General features: G+C 34.6%; 1 protein-coding gene across 5 annotated transcripts in view; it reads right to left on the reverse strand.

The window, feature by feature from the left end:
* The window catches only part of LOC126858560 (zinc finger homeobox protein 4-like), a 363,658-nt gene that overhangs the window by 187,578 nt on the left and 155,482 nt on the right, over positions 1-20,598 (reverse strand). The window contains exon 4 of one of the 5 annotated variants that reach the window (XM_050608971.1): positions 2,855-2,890. The exons of the other annotated variants lie outside the window; for them this stretch is intronic. The gene's annotated coding sequence lies outside the window, so the exon portion shown is untranslated. The remainder of the gene's footprint in view (positions 1-2,854; positions 2,891-20,598) is intronic. 5 annotated transcript variants of the gene reach the window in all.

The following is a 20,598-nucleotide window of genomic DNA, read 5'->3' on the forward strand; positions in this document are numbered from 1 at the left end:
GATATGTCTGTTTATATTGTTAATTTTTTGAATGTATGACTTTTACAATTTGAATTTAGTTCCCCCCAGGATGAGTGTAAAACGTTTGAAAGGAGCACAATGGACAAAGAAAATCATTGCTTCAAAAAGTGATTCTGAAGAAGAAAATGAATATTTATTAGCATTTCGAAAAAGGAGGAGAAACAATCCGGTACGTGTACTTAGCACCTCGGAGTCCGAAGAAGCAGAAATGCCTGAAGTACGATTTGATACTCCTTCTTGCATAAAATGGACATCTAAGAAACATAGTCCAAAAATTCATAGTTTTACGCCACATCATTCGGGATTAGTAGGGAACAATTTAGGTCGTTCGTCAAGAATTTTAGATTACTTCCGACAGCTTTTTTCTGAAGATTTAGTTAAATTTATTGTGGAAAAAACAAACAAATACTGGTGTCGACAGCTTAAAAGGGATTACTTGGACGTTTCAGAAGGGATGGATGTGGATGAATTATATTGTTTTATTGCTGCGTCGTTATTAATGACGCGAAACAAAAGCTATCCTTAAAGGAATACTGGTCTAAAGATAAGCTTCTCCGAAGCGATATTTTTAGTGTAATTATCAGTAGGGATCGCTACTTTTCATTATTGCAAATGTTGCATTTTACGGATATAGTCGGCCACACTACTGATCGTTTACACAAAATAAATGAAGTAGTGGAAATGTTAAGAACATCATTTAGCAATGCGTTTCAGCCATACCAAAGATTATGTATAGACGAAAGCCTACTCCTCTACAAAGGCCGTCTGTCTTTTAAGCAATATATCCCTTCGAAACGCAGTAGATTTGGGATAAAATCATTCCTTCTTTGTGACTGCAAAACAGGTTATATCCAAGATATAATTATTTATTGTGGGGCTAGTACTTCTGTAACTACCGAATATCCATATATTGGCAAGCCAGGGAACATTGTAATGTCGCTTTTGCAATCTTTCCTGAACAAAGGCCATACTGTTTATCTGGACAACTGGTTTTCAAGTCCCACATTGTTTAATCTACTCCACGAAAAGGTACGAACGCCTGTGGCACAGTGCAGAAAAGACGAAAAGATATGCCGAAGATAAATGATAAATTGAAGAAAGGAGAGGCAGTGTTCCGCTCATCTGAAAATCTATTGGCAATGAAATGGTCTGACAGAAAGGAATTTTATATGCTTTCTACTATCCATAACGAAGAGTTTGCAGAAGTACCAAAAAGTCAAGAAAAAATGAATTTATTCTAAGGCCAAAATGCGTAATAGATTATAATTCTTCAATGGGCATAATCGACAAATCAGATATGGTGATAAGTACTATCGATGCAACTCGCAAAAGTTTAAAATGGTATCGGAAATACTTTTTCCACTTGATTGATATTTGCGTCTGGAACGCATTCTGTCTATATAAGGACACCACAAAAATACAAATATCAATGGCGAAATTTCAGCTTCAGCTGATCAAAGAAATTTTACACGAATATCACAAAAATCATGAACATCATCGATGCAGCAGGTCAGGGAATAATTATCCTACAAGGCTCACAGGGAGACATTTTCCTTCAATATACCAGTCGGAGAAGAAAAATCGAAAACGAAGATGCGTTGTATGTGCGGCTGGTGGTGTGAGACGTGAATCGATGTATCAGTGTGAACAATGCAATGTGGGCTTGTGCGTTTCTCCTTGTTTCGAAATCTATCACACCAAGTTGCACTATTAGCTTTGTAATTTATTATATTATACCCTTAGTTTTGTTATTTATTTTAATTTTGTAATACTGAAACATATTATTTATATCAACTCCATTCTCTTTAATTAATGTATTATGAAGAAATAGATGATTTTAAAACGTTAAGCGCTATGCCTGTTTTGTCTGTCTTTCCTTCTTATCCGCGAGATAAGATTCCGTCGAAATCTGATTTTGGCTGAGGATATGTGTAGGTTACGACAAAGCAGTATAAACATTTTAGAAATGTTTTTAAAGACGTTAAATGCCGCATCAGTCACCGATGCCTGTCGCGGCCCGAATGAAAAGTTTAGTGTCAATCACGCACGAAATTTCTATGAATGCTGCAAAACACGTTTTCGCGGCTTACGCCGCCGTAGAGTGCAACCCCTCTCGTGGAAAACTTCCTCGTCCCACGAATGTATAACCGCGGCCAGCCCCTCCGTACCGAAAGGGTTAAATAGTATAATGTAATTTATGGTAATGGATTAGAGAAATTAATATATTATATTATATTATTTTATTAAAATATTTTTATTTTACATTTGTTTTTCTGTATAGCAATTAAAATAATTTGCATATTAGATAAAATAATATAAAATAAAATAAAATAAAATAATTATAAAATAAAATAATATAAAACAAAATAAAATAAAATAAAACAAAATAAAATAAAATAATATAATATAAAATAAAGTAAAATTTAAATAAAATAATATTGCATAAAATATTATGAGGGAACATCAGAAAACAGCTGATAACGTTTAGGACACATCAAAGAATTAAGGAAAAGAAAGTTAGACGTCATTTTTAATATTAAAATTTTATCAGGATGCATAAATAAAATATATTCTTGTTTTAATCTATCTATATCACAGGGTTAAAAATAGCATCCCAAGATTTTCCCCCGTTAAGGTTCGCCTGAGGTAAGATTTATTTGCGCGAGTTATTTCATATGTAAAATAACTTCGTAATGGATCTCTGCTCTCTCATTATTTGACGCTATATGAATATATACTAAATGTTGTAGTTGCTTAAAATAAATTCTGTAGAAAAGCGATGTATATGATATAATATCTCTCTACCGCAACAACCATGAAAGTATTGACTTACCGAATAAGTTCGCCAGCATAGAACTGCAAGCTCGTTCTAAAACAAAAAAAAAATCAAGATTCGTGAGAATAAAAGTTTAATGCTTTCATGAATACATCTATTATATAATCATATTGCTATGTCAGTTCTCTCTCTTTTTTTTTTTTTGTACAAATTGAAATCCTAAAATACACGCACATACAAGCGCTAGGTTGAAACAATTTTTTTCAAGCGCTCAAGCGTTCTTAAACAAAGACGTAAAACAGTCGTGACAAACACACAATGTAACGTTTTACAAAATTCAGATCCAACATAAAGATAGAGAGAAATAGTACGAGGAAATGATCCAAGAGGTAAAACAACTCAACACCATTTCACGCAACGTACCCTTTGCACGCGACATCAGAGAGTAGAAAATTTGCCTCTAATATTAATATCAAATTTTGAAATTTCGTAAAACTTTATGTTGTGTCCAAAGTAATGCTAAAATAGCGCCACTCTCCGCCGCTTATTAGTGGTGATACCTTATTTACCTCCCTCGCGATTACGTTTTTGGAGAGGCTCACTTAACGACTGATATGATTGTGTCGCTCATTTCGACTGATTGCGCCCAAATGCAAGCTAAAATAATTCGATATCGAAATTCTTTGCATTTCCGCAGTTTTGTTCTTCTTCACGATCGTACAGCCTCCGCGCGTAGCTCTATAGTGGGAAGGCGTATGAAATATTTTTCAAAATTTAATAATAGTATTATATAATATTTATAATTAGAATAATAATTTGGTTATAGCTGTTTTGAGCTATAACTGTTTTATTATTTTTTTTATCTGCGCAAAACCTGAGCAGAATTCTTTTCACGATTTCGAAATTATATCTTTAAATTTTAAGTTAATATTAAAGTTAATATTGAATATCGTTATAGAAAATCGCATATTACAGTACCTATCGATAATTTTGAAAAAAAAAAGAAACAGGAAAAATAAAAACACTGCCGAAACGAAATAAAAATACACATATACTAAGAAAATTCTAATAAATTTGTGCAAAACTTGATTTATCCACTTATTTACTAAAAATTATAACAAATATTATCTGTCTCTCTTCCTTTTTCTGCAAATTACTCGTTTTTCTTTGTTTCTTGAAGTTTTGATTTGAGGGGATATTGACGATCAACAATTTTTATCATAAATTAGGAAAAATATTAATTATAACTATTTTCTTTTACGAAGACATTAAAAACCATGATATTTTGTGATATTTTAATTCCTTTTATAATCGAAATTTATTTATTTGATCTTTCAACAATATAAACGTAAGAAATATGTATCTTTTTTTAATTTTTACACAATTTTTTCGCTACTATTGTACAGCCAAAACATCCTTAAGTAAAAATAAGCGAAAAATTCTGTTTTGCTTATGCAGAGATACAATCTCATCAAACCATCAACGCATACATGATGCAGCTGAAATTTGGTCCTTGTCGGTCAATTTCTCCGCCATAGACCTTGTTGGTGGAGACTGGCGCGTGAGAATGCGCCAAGATTATCGCGGATGCTCATTATTTCCCTCCCTCTCACCTCTTTTGGCATTTTACACGATAATAACTCGAGGACTTAAATACACGTTGACACTTTGTGTTTCGCTTAAGTGTCCAGGGTACCTAAGCCTATTTATGTGGATGCATGAACATGGGTCGAAAATGGGCCCGCGCGCAAGCAAATCGCCCAGACGAGGCGAGAAAGACACTCGCATTACGTGCACGCACGCGCGCGACGTGCCAAGCCGTGTTATTATATTTTACTTTGGTCGCATGCGGAAAGCCTGGGATAATTTGCCGCGATTATTTAAGGGTGTGCATACGTAACGAGGGGGTGGCTCTTTCTTTGCCGACTTAACTCTCTGTAGGACCTCGTAACGTTTCGTTCGACGAGTCTATCGCCGGTGTCTATTGTAGGATTGCACAAGACTCGAGATAATATTGGTTAAAATATTGTACTGGTATTGAAATTTAAATCTTGTCTTGGTCTCGAGTAAATCTTGTCTTGGTCTCGAGTGAATCTATTAAATTAATATTTAATATAAATATTTAAATTAATATTAAATATTGTATTGTATTGTCTCGATTTTATTAATTTAAATATTTATTTAAATTAATAAAATCGAGACAATACAATACAATATTTAATAGTAATTTAAATATAATAATAATACAACACAATATTTAATATTAATTTAAATATTTATATTAAATATTAATTTAAATATTTATTTTATAAAAATTTTTATCGAATATTAAACAATTGTTTAAAATAATATTTAATATATATATATATATATATATATATATATATATATATATTTTTTTATTAACTATTTATGTCACTCGTTTACTTCCCAAAACACTATATATAATGTTTTTAATGAGATAAATAACTGTGAAAAATTTTCTTAAATTTGTATAATATAGTAATTTTTTTCTCATTTAATTTACACACAAATATATATATCTTAGTTTTCTCAAAAGTCAATAATCTTGACAATCTTAGTCTTAATATTGTCTTGATAATTAATTAAAAATCTTGTCTCCAATTTCGAGACAAGACAAGACAGTATTAATCTAATTAATCTTTTGCAACCCTACTCTATCGATTCGGGTCGCGATTGTCACGTCGTTGTCGGTGAAGCCGCGAGAACTCGTGATTTTTTTCTGAGAATTGCTACCTTTAAGTAATAGATATGTCATCGGCGCAAAACGATGCGATATTTGTTCTTTACTCGAGAAAACGCTCTATTTTGGGAACAACGAGACTAGAAATTTTAACGCTACTCCCCAATACCGTGATATAAATCTGAGACGAGGTCGAAGCGCGAGATTCGAGATCACGTGTAAGAACATTTGTGTAAAAGTCGATTGCCAAAGGAAGATAGAGATGCTTACAATGTAACAATTATTTATATAAAATGGCAGCGTGTTTAATTTTAATAAAGTCTAACTAGATGCGAGCTCGTGCGAAATATATCGAAGAAGCGATACTATCGAGGAAGGGGATGATAATGACTGTGTTGATTCGAGGGGTTAATTATGATCCCCCGGCGGTATCACTGCTATATCCCCGTTATTATGAAGGGTCTCTCTTGCATTAAATTTTGCTATAAAAAGAGGAAAAGCTATTAGGCTATTAAGATAAAAACCGTGTTCTTCCTTACTCGGAGACCGTAATTCTTTTTCCTTTTTATTTCAGGATTTTTTTTTTATAAAAAGAATGCAAGACAAATTTACATATTTAAATAGATGTAAGTGTATTCTAGAAAAAAAAAATAGAAGAGAATAATATTTGTGCGTATATACATGATGTTCTTCGAATAAAAATGTCTCTAAAAATTTGAAATTATTCCATTCGCGCACCATAGAAAAGACACAAGGAAAAAAAATTGAAATACAGATATCTAACAAGGAAAGATTGAGAGTATTACTGGAATAAGAGAAATATTATCTTGTTAGATAAAAGCATAATTTTTTCCGCTCTAAAATTCAATTTAATTTTCCAGTTATGAAACACGATGCAATCATTTTTTACGCAAGCATCTACAAGCATCTACATTAAAACATCGTTAATGATATTAAAAAGTAATGAAATTAAATTTTAATATCAGATACATTCGAATGAAGCTGACTGAGATTTTTATAGAACAACAGACCTAATTCCATGCTTTTTCAGTCGAATGCGACTAATATGATGACGATAAATAAAAAGTGTACGGGTACACTTTGACGCTGCATTTTACTCCAATCTTTTCTGTCCTACGGAAATACCTAGTTCGCCTTATTTCGGGATCGACCGAACGCACGTAACTATTCGAAGCTAATGCTCGCACGCGGGCTCCTAATCGTCGCACGTACATTGAGGGAGGGAGAGGTTTCGGGTGTCCGTCGCCTCTTCGTGTGTTTACCTCACGTACACACATACATATACAAACACGCGCGAGCAAGCAGACCCACATAAAGGCGAAACCCGCCGTTACGTGTGTCGATGAGAATGCAGCGAAGCACTAACCACGCCGGGGTGGTGTCGAGGGTGGCTGGAGAGAGTGGCTCGGGGGGTGATTATGAGCGAGTAAGTGCCGCCGTCCAATTCCCCCCCCCCTCTCTCTCTCCCTCCTGCAATCCTGGTTGACCGTTCTACCCACCATCGTGGCGGCAACCATCTCTCCCACCCCCCTACGTCACTAAACCCGCTCGCTCGCTCGCTCGCTCTTCTAGCCGCGTTGCTTCTCTCTTACCACCGACTCGACTAAACCCCCCAACGGATCAATACGCTAAAACATTGCCACGTCGAGACGCCGCCGTGTAAAACCCGAAAGAAATACCGTCCGTGGGGGCGGTGTTTTCCCTTAGCCAGCGGCCACCGCGCGGCTAACGAACTTCCGGTTTTCGACCCTTTTACCGAGTCCGAGCGCTTTTGCTCTCTCTCTCTCTCTCTTCCTTTTATCGTCTGCCTTCGTCTTATCATCGCTTATATCGCTTGTTTGTCAGTAATGAAAATTTACGCAACGTGAATCTCTCATTAGACAAGATATAAGAGAATCTTGAGATTTCTTTCTGGGCAGTAAGAGTCGATTGTTTAAAGGCTTTAAGTGATAAGAAAAGATTGTCAATTGAAGATTATTGATGAAATTACATATTGACTTTACAAATATATGTATGATCATTAAGATTATATTATTTATATTCTTATTATGTAATTGAATTTTAGAATATATGTAAAGCTTTAACTTTAATAATATGTAATAATAATAATAATACGTAATGATGATTGAGCAAAATAAAATTGAATAAATAATAAGTAAAAATTACGCAACAATGTGCAAGCAACAAAATATATTAAACACATAGACGTACAAATCGCGTGTCTCTCTCGTAACCAGAACGCGTCGACAGATAGAAAGAGACAGCTGCTGTACGATTACCAATCTGTCTTTGTCTAACGACGCCACGGTAAGACAAAGAAGCCGTTCGTTGACTGGTGAACAGAAAAGTAGAGGGGATGAAAAGACGAAGATAAAATCGTGATACAGAGCATGCTATCTCTGTCTAATATTTGACGACCCCCCCACTCCTTAATATTCAATCTAGATATGTTTATGATAAAATTCCATTGCAACATAAAAACCACTCACAAATGTTTATATATAACCTTATTGTAATATAAAATAATTATTTTCTTATATAAAATTATGATAATAATTATGATATAAAACATCATGCAAATATTTTAATATTTGCACATGTAAATTAAAAATTCAATTTTCTTAAATTATTAAAACAACTTTCAATCTCCATTTTACGGTAATATAATAAAACTCTTTATCGCGCGAGATAAAATTTCGCTGCAAGAGAATTTACAAGGATTTAATTTTCGGATACATGAAAATAAAAAAAGCGCAATGACGATTCCGAACGGAAGGAAAAATCGGTGTATTCGTACGATGCGTAGTACGATCTTTCACCTTCGCGCGCAATCATAGCTCGCTCTTCAAGATAGAAAGTGCTCGCTCTATCGATAGCAGACTGTCGAAGGGCACGAAAGACGGATGAACGGATGTCCGTGGCCTACCACAACCCACGTAAGGCAACGGATCCGCGCTCTCTCGTCCTTCGGCCCTCTCACCGATATGTACCTTTACACGTTAGTGTTCCTACTCTCACGTGTGCCCGACATAACGTCGGCTTTCCGTGGACGATCGATATATCGATTGTCGTGGACGAACGACGACCGGCTGGTCGACAGCCGCAAAGGTAAAAGAGAAGAAGAGGTGCGGATAGATAGAGAGAGAGAGCGAAAGGGGAAGAGCGAGCGGGGGAAGTAAAAGCGCTCACGGGTTTGTCTTGTTCGTGTGTATGTCTGTGGTCACTTGTTGCCTGCCACCCCCGAGGGTTGGCCTTGTCCCTCTGTGTGTTTGGGGAACGCTTGTCGCGTCCGACCGACAAACCGCACGGCGACCAAAGCATGCTCCGAGATCTTTCCGCCGGTGGATTAAGTCGGCGGACTCTTTGCCGATGCGAATTACCGATCTCGCCCCTATTGTTTCTCCCTTCCTCCTTCGCGCCTCTCCAAACATGGAATTGTCCGAAATCTTTACAATCTGTAGGATTGTGGAATTCTAGGATCGACGAGGAGAGAGCTGGATTGGATCTATATGGGTTATCGAGGTATTGAAATTTGATTTTCTAAAAAAAAAAAAGAATTCGCTCTAAAATTTTTAGAATCTTTGTAAATTTTTTTAAGGTAACTTAATATATTCATATTTTTATTCTCAATCTTTTTGATTTTTAGAAAATTTGAATCGTGAAAATTGCGAAAACATGGCAGTTTTAATTACTGTGAAAAAAACATTTGTCTTCTGTAGAATTTAGTGTTTCAATTACTCTTGCGAAATCGATGAAGGGCAGAGATCCTAATAAGCGCTACTTACTTTTGCACAATAAAAAGTTTACTTTCAAACTAAAGCACGCGATAGGACTTGTTAAGTTAACTATAAAGAAAAAATCCAATAACAACGTCTCTAGAATACTAAGCAATATTTTATGGTAATTTTTCAAAGTCTAGGTTATTTATCAGTAAATTAAATATTTAGACATCTCACTTTACTCACGGTCGCAGTTGAAAAATTAATCAACTCTAATTTATGCGCTATATATTCCATGCTATCATTTAAGGAAACATACTTGTTTGAATTTTCGGAAAATGAGTATTATATATTTTCTAGATTTTTTTATAGCGCAACAATTTAATAAAAATTTTCTTATAATATTAATACAATATTATTAAATATTTAAAGACAAATTTCAAGCTTAATTTTTTTTAATTATATTTCTCTTTTTTAAATTAACTTTTGTGCAAGAAATTATAAATCTGCAAATATTCGTATAACTTAAAAAAAAAAAAAATATTTTTGAAGCCAAAGATTTTTATTTAAATACTTAATAATATTGTATTAATATTATAAAAAAAATAAATTTTTATCAAGTCATTCTTTTGCACTGCAAAAAAAACCAAGGAAATGTATTCAATTTTCGAGAGTTCAAACAGATATGTCCTCTTAAGTTTTCGATTACTTCCTTTGCACATTTTTTTTTTCAAAACATAGAGAAAAGGTATCGAGACTTTTCAAGATATACAGACTTTCGTATATAAACACGCAAGATACGACTTCTCACCTTTCTTATTTATTTCGGCATTCTCAAGACACAAGTTACTTGAGCCGTCGCTTTGCCAGCTGCAGTTTCGCGATTAAAACTTTTCCGGCGTTCAGGAATAATAAAAAGAAACGCACCGGGTCGGCCTTTCCAAGATACGTACTTTACATTATCGTTATCGAAGGCAATCGAAGGTAATACTGCAAACAATCGATAATGACGCCCTTTCGGCATCGTCATTTGTTTCGTGAGCTCGATGATCTGATGAAGGCGCAGACACGGCAAACACAGATGTCTCGGCGCAGTTAACATGAAATTTTTCTTTATCTACTATTTAAGCAAGACCCAGTCTCGCTGCACCGGTACGATAATCGAGTCAACGATAAACCTCTCACGAAATCTATCTAAGTCTCCATCGTGCCTGGCTCCGGAAACGGACAACACAGATGTTTGCCGAGTCAGCTGTTTGTTAGCCTTGTCACATGACGCTACAGTCATCGACATTTTCCGATTGTTATATTTTCTGATTATTACGTATCGCGTTAAAATGACATAATTCTCATAAGAGAAGTTATATATTGTCGTTTCTTGGAAACGTTTGTAGTTTTTAGGTTGCAGGAAAAAATTTATGATATCGAAATTCAAGTCCAATAATGTTGACACATTATGACATTAAAATGAAGAAGAAAAGTATGATAGATTGCACGAATAGTTCGTAATGCTGCGATGACATTTGAGGAAAGTTATGTCCATTTCAAAAAATATAGATCAATCTGCCAAATTGAATATCGCAGTTATGATACGTTTTTTATTATCACAATATCGTTTTCCTCTTTATAAAATTCAGTAAGAAAGTAATAACGATAATACATGTACACTGTGCAATCCAATCAAAACTATGATTGACAAATGAAATATATTTGACACTTATTTTTCAAAACTTAACAATAAATTCCAATAATTAGTAACAATTCTAAAAACCATTAGTAATACGAAAAGATACATATCACAAATTCGATAGAAACATGACAAAGAACATCTTCTTCATGTCAATGTGATCAATTATTAGGAACTATTATCTGGAACTCTCTAGGAGATCTGGCCTATTATTACGAATTGTATTTCACTGTCCGCGATAATTGTTTACGATCAACTTTCGTGTAACGGCCATCTTTATGACTATAATTAACTTTGTGAGCATTAATGTTCCACGTCTTTTCTACATTACACTTATATAGCGATTATTTCCCATTTTATTACTTTACAATCAATCTATTAATGCTCCTGCATAAAGTAATATCTTAATATTTATGCCATATTTTAGTTTGACTAAATTAATATGTTTATATTAATAAATAAATTTATATATAATTTTGCTAATATGTCATATCACATTTTATTAAAATTTATTAATAAGTTTTATTAAAATTATTAAGTTTCTTATTCTCTCAGCAATGATAATATAATATATTGTGAAATATATATGATAGTCAATTTCTGGAAAAAAAAAAAAAAAAAACCCGCAGAAGCATGATTATTTCCCATGCTGTTTTAATGAACCACCGATTCGTACAATCATTATCTCCATTTGTGAATTTCTCGTTTCCTGTGCCCCTTTCCTCCCCCTCCCCCCTCCTATACTCTACGTTACTTTCTATTATCGTAGTGCCTGCAACGAGCTCGTGAAACGTTAGCGCGTGTCCAACGAAAGCTTCCGAACGCGCGGCGTTCTCGGCGGCGCAGAAAATCGCGTAGAAGATCGTTAGTCTCGTTTTCCTCGAGTCCCGCACACGCACCACACACACGCACACACAGCGACGTCGTAGCGATCGTAGGTAGAAGTCAGCGCGGCTAATGACAGCCGGCCGAGAGCTAGCTCGCGATATATAACGCACGTGGGAAACATGGCATGGTTCCGTCCGGGGATTATATAATATTCAATTTTAGCATGCGTGCGCGACCCGTCTTAATCCAGCCATTACGTCTAATTGGTCGAGATTAGCTAATATCCCCGGTATAGTGATTAGGCCGTGTCCGCGGCTCGTTTTAAATTGAAGCCAATTCCCCGGAGCGGACGCATGCACCGATCTCGTCGATCGAGAGATCGATCAGCTGGGCGCGGAAAACGGGGAGAGGGAAGGGAAACTCGAGAAGGCTTATACCTCCGGGGCAACCGTCACATCGTCTTTCTCTCAACGATCAGGAATGTAGAGAATTTTCTCCTGCCGTATCGTCGAAATTCGATGCAATTGAGATACGACGGACGCTTGATTTTAATCGAGCATAATCGAGCAGATATAAATGAATAATAAATAAAGATATTAAGAGAAAATGTAATTTAAGAGAGATAGATATTTTACAAAATTGAATATAATTTATGTATTTATATTATATTGAATTATATATATTTTAATGTAGGCGGAAATAAATAAGGGGGAAGCTGAGGGAAAAGAGAGAGAGAGAGAGAGAGCGTAGAAGCAAAGGAGACAGTATAGAAAATAATGGAAAGAAATGGAAAAGAAAAAAAGAGGAAAGAAAAATAAAAATAAAAATCTAAATATAATGAAATACATAAAAACATAATGACGGAAGGATTACCAGCATATTTGAAAGAAAAAAGAAGAAAGAAGGATAGTCTGATTGCAAAATTTATATGTGGAAGCAAAGTGAAGGGAAATCAACACTAGAGGGAGAAGGAAAGAAGGAAATGTAGAGTATGAGAAGAAATAGAAAATATGATACACGTGGTAAAAGAATGCGAGAAGACTAAAGATGAAATGTCAAGCGTTTTTAAAAGAAGATAGAAAAGGCTATGAAGACGAAAAAGATTTAAAGTTATTTGTTATTTGTATATTTTACTTCAATTTCAATTTTAATTTTTAATTTAATTTTTAATTTTAATTTCAGTTTCAATCTTTAAATCTTAAAGTCTTTAAATTTTTAATTTTTGATTTTAAAATTTTTAATTCTCAATTTATTGTGAATTAATACAAAATAGAAACACACAACATAGAAAACAGACAAAGACAGAATAACAAATGTAAAAAATGGAAGTCATCCAAAGCCGCAAGGCATGGATTAATAAAATAAATAAAAAATAATAATAAAATGTAATGTGTTATAATATATCGAATAAAGAAAGATTAATTAATGTTTATGCAAGACTTTTTTTTAAATTGATCGATATATTATTAAGGAATCGATTAACGATAATCGCTTAATAGCCTGATAATTCCGCATTCGCAATGCGTTAACATTTGACTTCAATACGCGACGTCCGTTCACCTCGCAGGTAATTTTCTAATCTTGAGGAAGATTCGAAATAATTATTCGAATATTGCATATAAGAACTTTCTCTTTAATACCACAATCACGTGTGTTTATTAACCTTATGGGAGACATAAAAAGACTCACTTGTTTTTTATCGTATTCTCTATACTTGTACGATTACAAATTAGTTTTTTTTTTTTTTTTCAGACACGTTATTTATAACGGAGAGGTTGTGCGAGAAATCGATGATGGTCGTAATTTTTCGTTCATATCTTTGGATTATGCGCTGCTTCTCAAGGAGACGTTTCTAGGAACAGCCGCGTGCACACACGTGCAAACTCGCTATTATTATGGACTATTCACACGAATGACATCCAGGTGTGTAAACAAGAAACCTCACTGCCCTTTTGACAAGAACCGGCCAGGTGAAAATTGTCACCCTCGTACCTTAGAATTTGATTCTATGAGTAAGATTATTACGAAAAAAATCATCGAAGCGCGATGATTGTCCGTTTTCTTTCCGACCATCTAAAGAAATTTATAGGTAAATAAAAAAAAAAAAAAAAAAGAAAAACAATTATCGATACGGAATGTGAATATTTTACAATAAATATCACACAAGAGAATATAATACATAAGATATTTATAAAATACATAAATATCTCATTAATATTGTATATTATATATATATATATATATATATATATATATATATATATACATATATTAAATAAAAATATAATAATATAAGACAAAATATACATCCTAAAAATAATAATAAAAATGATATTTATATTTTTATTATCTCACTTGTGTGTGTATTTTGCATTGTTAATTTAATTGTTTTATTTAAATTTTTATTACATATATACACTTTATATATTATTTTTGAGTTACATAACATTGTGTGGTATTTTAAAAAATATCGATGACATTTAAATGCAACATATTTTTACATAAACGATTTGCAATTTTATTTATTCACAACGCGAAATGATTTAAATCGAAAAACTACCTAGTCATCGTCGATCAATGATTGTAGGAATGTATGCGGTCACCAAATGACGGTTGGAAGCATTAAAAAAGAAAAATATCCCAAATGCAAGTATTTGAATGAATTCGATCAGGTATACTCGGAAAGAAATCGCGTTGATGGATCTTCGAAACGAGACGTAAAGCGAAGAAGGGAGGGATGAGATGACGGGAAATCGCTGGAAAATAAAGATCAGGCCGAAGAGAAACGGACAAAGACGGAAGAGGGATGGATACATATATGTATATGTATATGTATATGTTAAAATGGGGCAGAGATGATCTTCATCGGAATGGATGACGATGAAACGGATTTACTGGTGCGGCAAAAAAGAAAAAAAAAAAGAAAAAAAAAAGGAAACCGACCCGCGGTCGGTGCTGACCCGGGTGACACCGGTCAGGGAAGGTTCGGAATGCATTTCCATACATTAGCTACCACTCATAAGAGCGTTTCGTATGTTACGTGTGTGTGCGTACGAGCGCGCATGTAAATGCAGCGAGATTCAGGGGAAGAGAGAAGGAGGGAGGGAGGGGGAGGGGAGGAGAGAGAGAGAGAGAGAGAGGAGGAGGAGGAGGAGGAGGAGGAGGAGGGAGAAATACAAGCCGGTTTTTCCGAGAATTATGATAGATAAGGTACGGGCATAATAGGGGGGCCCCCCCGCGGATACGCGGGGGGACCCCGACAGCCGCCACTCCCGGTGGCCACCTTCGCCTCGTATCCAAATTCGAAGTCGGGATTTCGGTAGGCCGATCGGAATTTATCGACCGGCCCTCATAACTGAGTTTTATAACACCGGACGCGGGGAATAATATCGTGGGCGCGTTCCCAGTCTATTTTCGGGAAGCTCTTTCTTCTCCAAGGTAGAGGGAGCGAGCGTGTCGCGTTTAATGGTCGAGTGTAAAAAACGATTTAGTCACGATACTTTATTGCTACATCCGATTGAATGATATCCTTCCGAGCGTATGGATCACGGCAAGAAAATCGTAAATAAATCGTAATCTACTAGCGAGCGATAAATATTTCACGGCCCGTTTTCATTCTGTGATGTACGGATGCGCGAAGCAGCAGCGTCTAGATTTTACGGCGTTTACAAGAGAGCCCCGCGTCCTCTCTCTTATCTCATTTCTTCTCGGCAGGTGTTTTCACGCAGGTGCGTTGCGTACGTCGCGATTTTTATTCCCCACGCGGAAGAATTTATTATCTCGTCTCGGACGCATTAGCGCCGGCGTTACGCCGGGTACAACCGGGTATGTCTCCCCCGGATGGAATGCGAAAGAATTTATTAACGACACGTTATTTCGCCCATCATTAAAAAGTACCACGCTGATTCTTGACCGCGAGATAACGCCATCGCGCTCTCGAGCTATATCGTGTCGGATTTATTTAATACTCGCGCGATGAACGGGATATTTTACAAGTAGATATATCTCATGGCAATTTGCTGTCAAAAGTACTTTATATTCTTCTAATTTTATTTTTGTAATCCACGAAATATATATTCCAATAGTAAAGGCCTATAAATTTTTAATATAATTTATATAATTAATTTAATAAATATAATTAATGAATATGATGAATATAATTAATAAATATAATTTATATATAAATATAATTTAATAAATAATTAAATATAAATATAATTAATAAATGCAATAAAATTATTTTTGTGTGTATACTTGATAATATTTGTATATATTATTTTTATGTAATCCATAATGTATAATTTTATGATAAAACTTAATTTTTAAATTCTACTCACATTTATATGTACTAAATCAAATGAATAACAATTTTATTGATCTAAAAGTTGACGGATTTTATTATATTTTGATATAATTACGGGTAACGCGTTTTATCTCGATGTTACATCTTCGTAGTACAAAAGATTATTATATCCATCGGTTATTCCGTCACGTCTCGATAGAGAAACGCATTATATATGTATGTAGCTAACGCAGGATATCGCGAGTAAATAAGAGGAGGGAGGGGGAGATACTGGCCTTATTTGCTCGGAAACGTGGCCTCAAGGAAAGACGAATAACACGTACATTTACTCTCGCCACCAAAGTTCTCTTCGGTAGAGGCATGACCACCGGTCTAGCCAATTAGAGTCTAGCTAGGCTGAGGGCATTTTTACATTCCAAAATATCATTAAAGCTGCAATGCGCGCGCGCACGCACACTCGTATGTGAAAAGCATGCTGCGCACGAGGCTCTTAATTCGATTCTAAGTGCTTGCCAGGTGGCGTCGGAAAATTGGGTTTGAAATCGGTCATGTTTTACGCATGCCTGCGTCATTTATCGTAATTAAGAGGTCGCATTGTATAAACATTTCGAAAATATTAAAATCTTGAGAGAAGATTTCAATTGTCAAATTTTTTAAATTAAAATAAAATCTATAAAATCCATTTTTTTACTTAGCCACTTATATTTGTAATGTTTCGTAAAATTCTGACTATTATTCCGCCATCATTTCATATGATCGTTATACTATATTCGCAGAAATTTCGCGATTATGCAAAATCGTCGAAAAGTCCACTATATAACGCTGCCTCGTTAAAATCGTGCAAATTCTACGTTCCGTCGTGGCGAAATAATAAACAAAGGAGATACAAAATAATAAATATTGCAGAGAAGATGCACAAAGAGTGGGAGAGCGGCGAGGTGGGGTGGAGGGGCACAAGGAAAGGGAGTTCAGGAAGAAGCGCGACCGAGGAAGAGAGACGGACACTTTATGTACACGAGTCGGTGCGCGGTTATACGGCCCATATTACAGACTGTGCTAGTGCACACTTGCCGGGTTTTATAAGGCGCTTAAAATTTTATTCGTTATAAAATTCCCATCTCGTGCCCCCACCCCCTCTTCCCGCACCCCCCTCCCCCGCCGTCGCGTCGGGCTGCTTCCCTCCCCGGATGCGCTCCTCTGTGCGAAATTTTGTACAGCCGAGGGAGTAACATTCGAGTGGCTCCCTTCAATCACGGCAATGCTCAAAGCGACATAGCAATTTGTGCGTTATTTTGTGATTTATAAGTTTTTTTTGTTCCCGTGATCTAATCTGACGGAGACAGTATTTTTAAATGTTGCACAGATCTCTCTCTCTCTATTTTTCTAAACTCTTTCTAATTATTATATCTTCAAAATTTGAGATCCACGATTCAGTAAAAATGAACTGTATTATTATAGCCAATATTATAGTTAAGAAACTATATAAACTAATTATAGTTAAAAAAAAAGACTATATTTTTGACTGTATTATTTTTGAAAGACATTATATTAATTTCTTGTGCTGCTGTGAGAAAATCTTGTGCTAATTCGTATCGATGATATCTGTTGGCAAGATGAATGGTATATACATAAAGAAAGATAAAATTCAGATTCCTTTTGGAAATAGTTTTAGCGCAAGAAGAAATGAAGGAAAAAAAGAAAGCTAAGCTTTTCTCGCCACGAGATGCATTGTGTGCACTGAGTTATATTCGAGTGGCTGCACCTGAATTCGACTTAATTTTCCTGAGAAAAGAGATTAAGTGAGAATGGTTGGCGAGAACGGTAACGAACGTTTCTGGAAAGCTCTTAAAACATTCACCGCGGTTGTCACCAGAACTTAGTACATTCCCCAGTGCTTAACAAATTTTTTATATAATTTGTATGTTTCTTCTGTATAATTAGTATGAAAATTCTGTTAATTACTATGAAAATTAAAAAAAATACATGTACAATAAAATATCCATTATAATAAATTTATTACATATTTATAAATTATATATATATGTAATACATTTATTATAATAGATATTTATTTTATGATATATAATATTCTACATATTCTACATATATATAATAATAATAATAATAAAATCAATTTATATAATTTTTAGATATTAGATATTTAAAAAAAATTTTTTGAATCATATACAACATCGATAAATTGTAATTTTCTTAAAAAAAAAAAAAAAAAGAAATGTCATTTTGCATAAATAATATAATTATTCAAGATTGTTGAAAACTACTTTAAATAATTACAAGCTCTAATTTTTTTAAATAATCGCGACAGTTATTGTTTGAAGAAGAGACAGAACTCGTTGTGAATTGCTTCAAGTTCTAATAATAAAATTAATTATGGAGAGATATCTCTCCTCGAGGATTCGGCCCGACCTCGGATCCTCACGCGTTCCTTTCCGCTCCGCTCTCGTGGATCTCGGGAGGGCGGCCGCGTCCCTCGAGTTGCAACCAGTTTCGAACAGTTCGACGGAAAGCAGTCGAGCGAGAGGAAAAGAGCGGGAAGAGAGAAGAGGATGGCGCTCTCTCGTTCGCAGAAGGGACTTACGGACACTTGGTCGCTCAATGGCGCGAATTTAAGAGCGCCAGCCGTTACGCTTCTCATTCGTTAGCATAAATTAATTATTTTTTTCAGGGATGTGGCAGTGAAGGAAGAGGACTCGTAAGCCAGGGGCGGTCTCGCATCGCTAAAGATCCCAAGCCCCCGGAACGTTCGTTGCTCGATGGCTTGTTGCGCGCGGAAATCGAGACGCCGCATTGCGGACCTCACGGTTGATTGTCCTCCGTCAGAATGTTAAGGCCCATTAAATAAAACGCGTATCTGTAGTCGTACTAACCGCCGGCTATAAGGATTCTTCAACGGATTTACACTCCATCTTCGTTTAGTGCGAAGATTTCATAAAAGACAATTTCTTTTAATATTCAATATTACATGTTTTGTTTGTTTAAGAATTAAATTGAAATATTATTAAATTGAGATCTAATAATAATTTAAAAAATTAACTAAAAAAAAATTTGTGCACAAAATACTTAACGAGAATAACACGAAAGTTATTGTGCGAGATAAATTTCAATATTCAAATAATTATTAAATTATATATATATATATATATATATATATATATATATAATTATTATTTATCTATTCTAAAGAGAATTAGATCATTTATGTAATAAGATTAAGAATAAATGTTATTTTAATTATATCAATAAGTTATACATATCACGTATATAGATATAAGCTGATGAGAACTTTGGCGACTTGAGAGAAGGGGTTTTACATCTGAAATCTGCCGATGACACCAACTTCGATGACACACTGACCGACGAAATTAACGATTTACTTTCGTGATTCGAGGACCGTTTGAAATACTGCATTAGCGCAACTGTGCGACATATCGCTTTCGAAATCGTAGTGGATAGGTTTTGAGGTCGCGTCCATAATTCGTGAGCGCGCAATAAGCGAAGTGGGCTTAGATTGGGCTAATTAATTAATGCGCACGTCCTGTCCCATCCCGCCTAATTATCCCGCTTGTCAGCTCTACTACCGTCGTTCATGCTACGCCGTTAATGCGCGCGCGTTCTCTCTCCGTTCCTCGCGTTCTGCCGCGTAATCGCCGGCCGCGTCTCTCTCGCTCGTAATTATAATCGGGCTAATTGTGACGTCAGACAGGAAGCTACACCTAGAAAAATCCCGTCTGACGTACGTACGGCGGCTCGCGAGAAGCGGCACACATCCTATGATCGTTCTCCGGGATCGTGATACCGATCTGACAGATGCACGCCCGCGAAGATAAGTCGTTTAGATAATTCAAGTTTTCTTTGTATTTATTGGAAATTTGCGCGGCACGACTGTGCCATATTTTGACGCAATTTTTATTTTGAAAAGAATTAATTGTCTAGATTTTTTTTTTATGTGACCACTTGGATACTTGTAATAATCGCGTTAATTATCATTTTGTTAATTTAAGACTTTTTTTTATTTGTTCATGTAATTTATACTTCTATTTAAATATCATTAAAAATGTGTTCAATTTTTAAAAGAATATCTTTTGCATAATATATTTTAATATATTTTAATTAATGTAATTTTAATTAATATATTTTAATTAATGTCAAAATTATATAATAATTTGCTTTATTGTAAGAAATAACATTAATTTTTGATCATAAAATAATAATATTTTCTAAAGTTTTATAAAAATATTTTCAAAAAATTTGACGCGAATGCAGTCCTTATTTTGAAGGGAACAATAATTAATTGTTTCGATTTTTTATATGACCTAAACATTTATAATAATCGTGTTAATTATCATTTTGATAATTTAAGACTTTTTACATTCACATAAATTGATATTCCTATTTAAATATTATTAAACATGTTTTCAATTTTTATGAGAAAATCTTTTGCATGATATTAATATATTCTAATTTATATAATGTCAAAATTATATAATAATTTATTTTATCATAAGAAATAACATTGAT

The sequence above is a fragment of the Cataglyphis hispanica genome, chromosome 26 (assembly GCF_021464435.1).
Source record: "Cataglyphis hispanica isolate Lineage 1 chromosome 26, ULB_Chis1_1.0, whole genome shotgun sequence".
NCBI lineage: Eukaryota > Metazoa > Arthropoda > Insecta > Hymenoptera > Formicidae > Cataglyphis > Cataglyphis hispanica.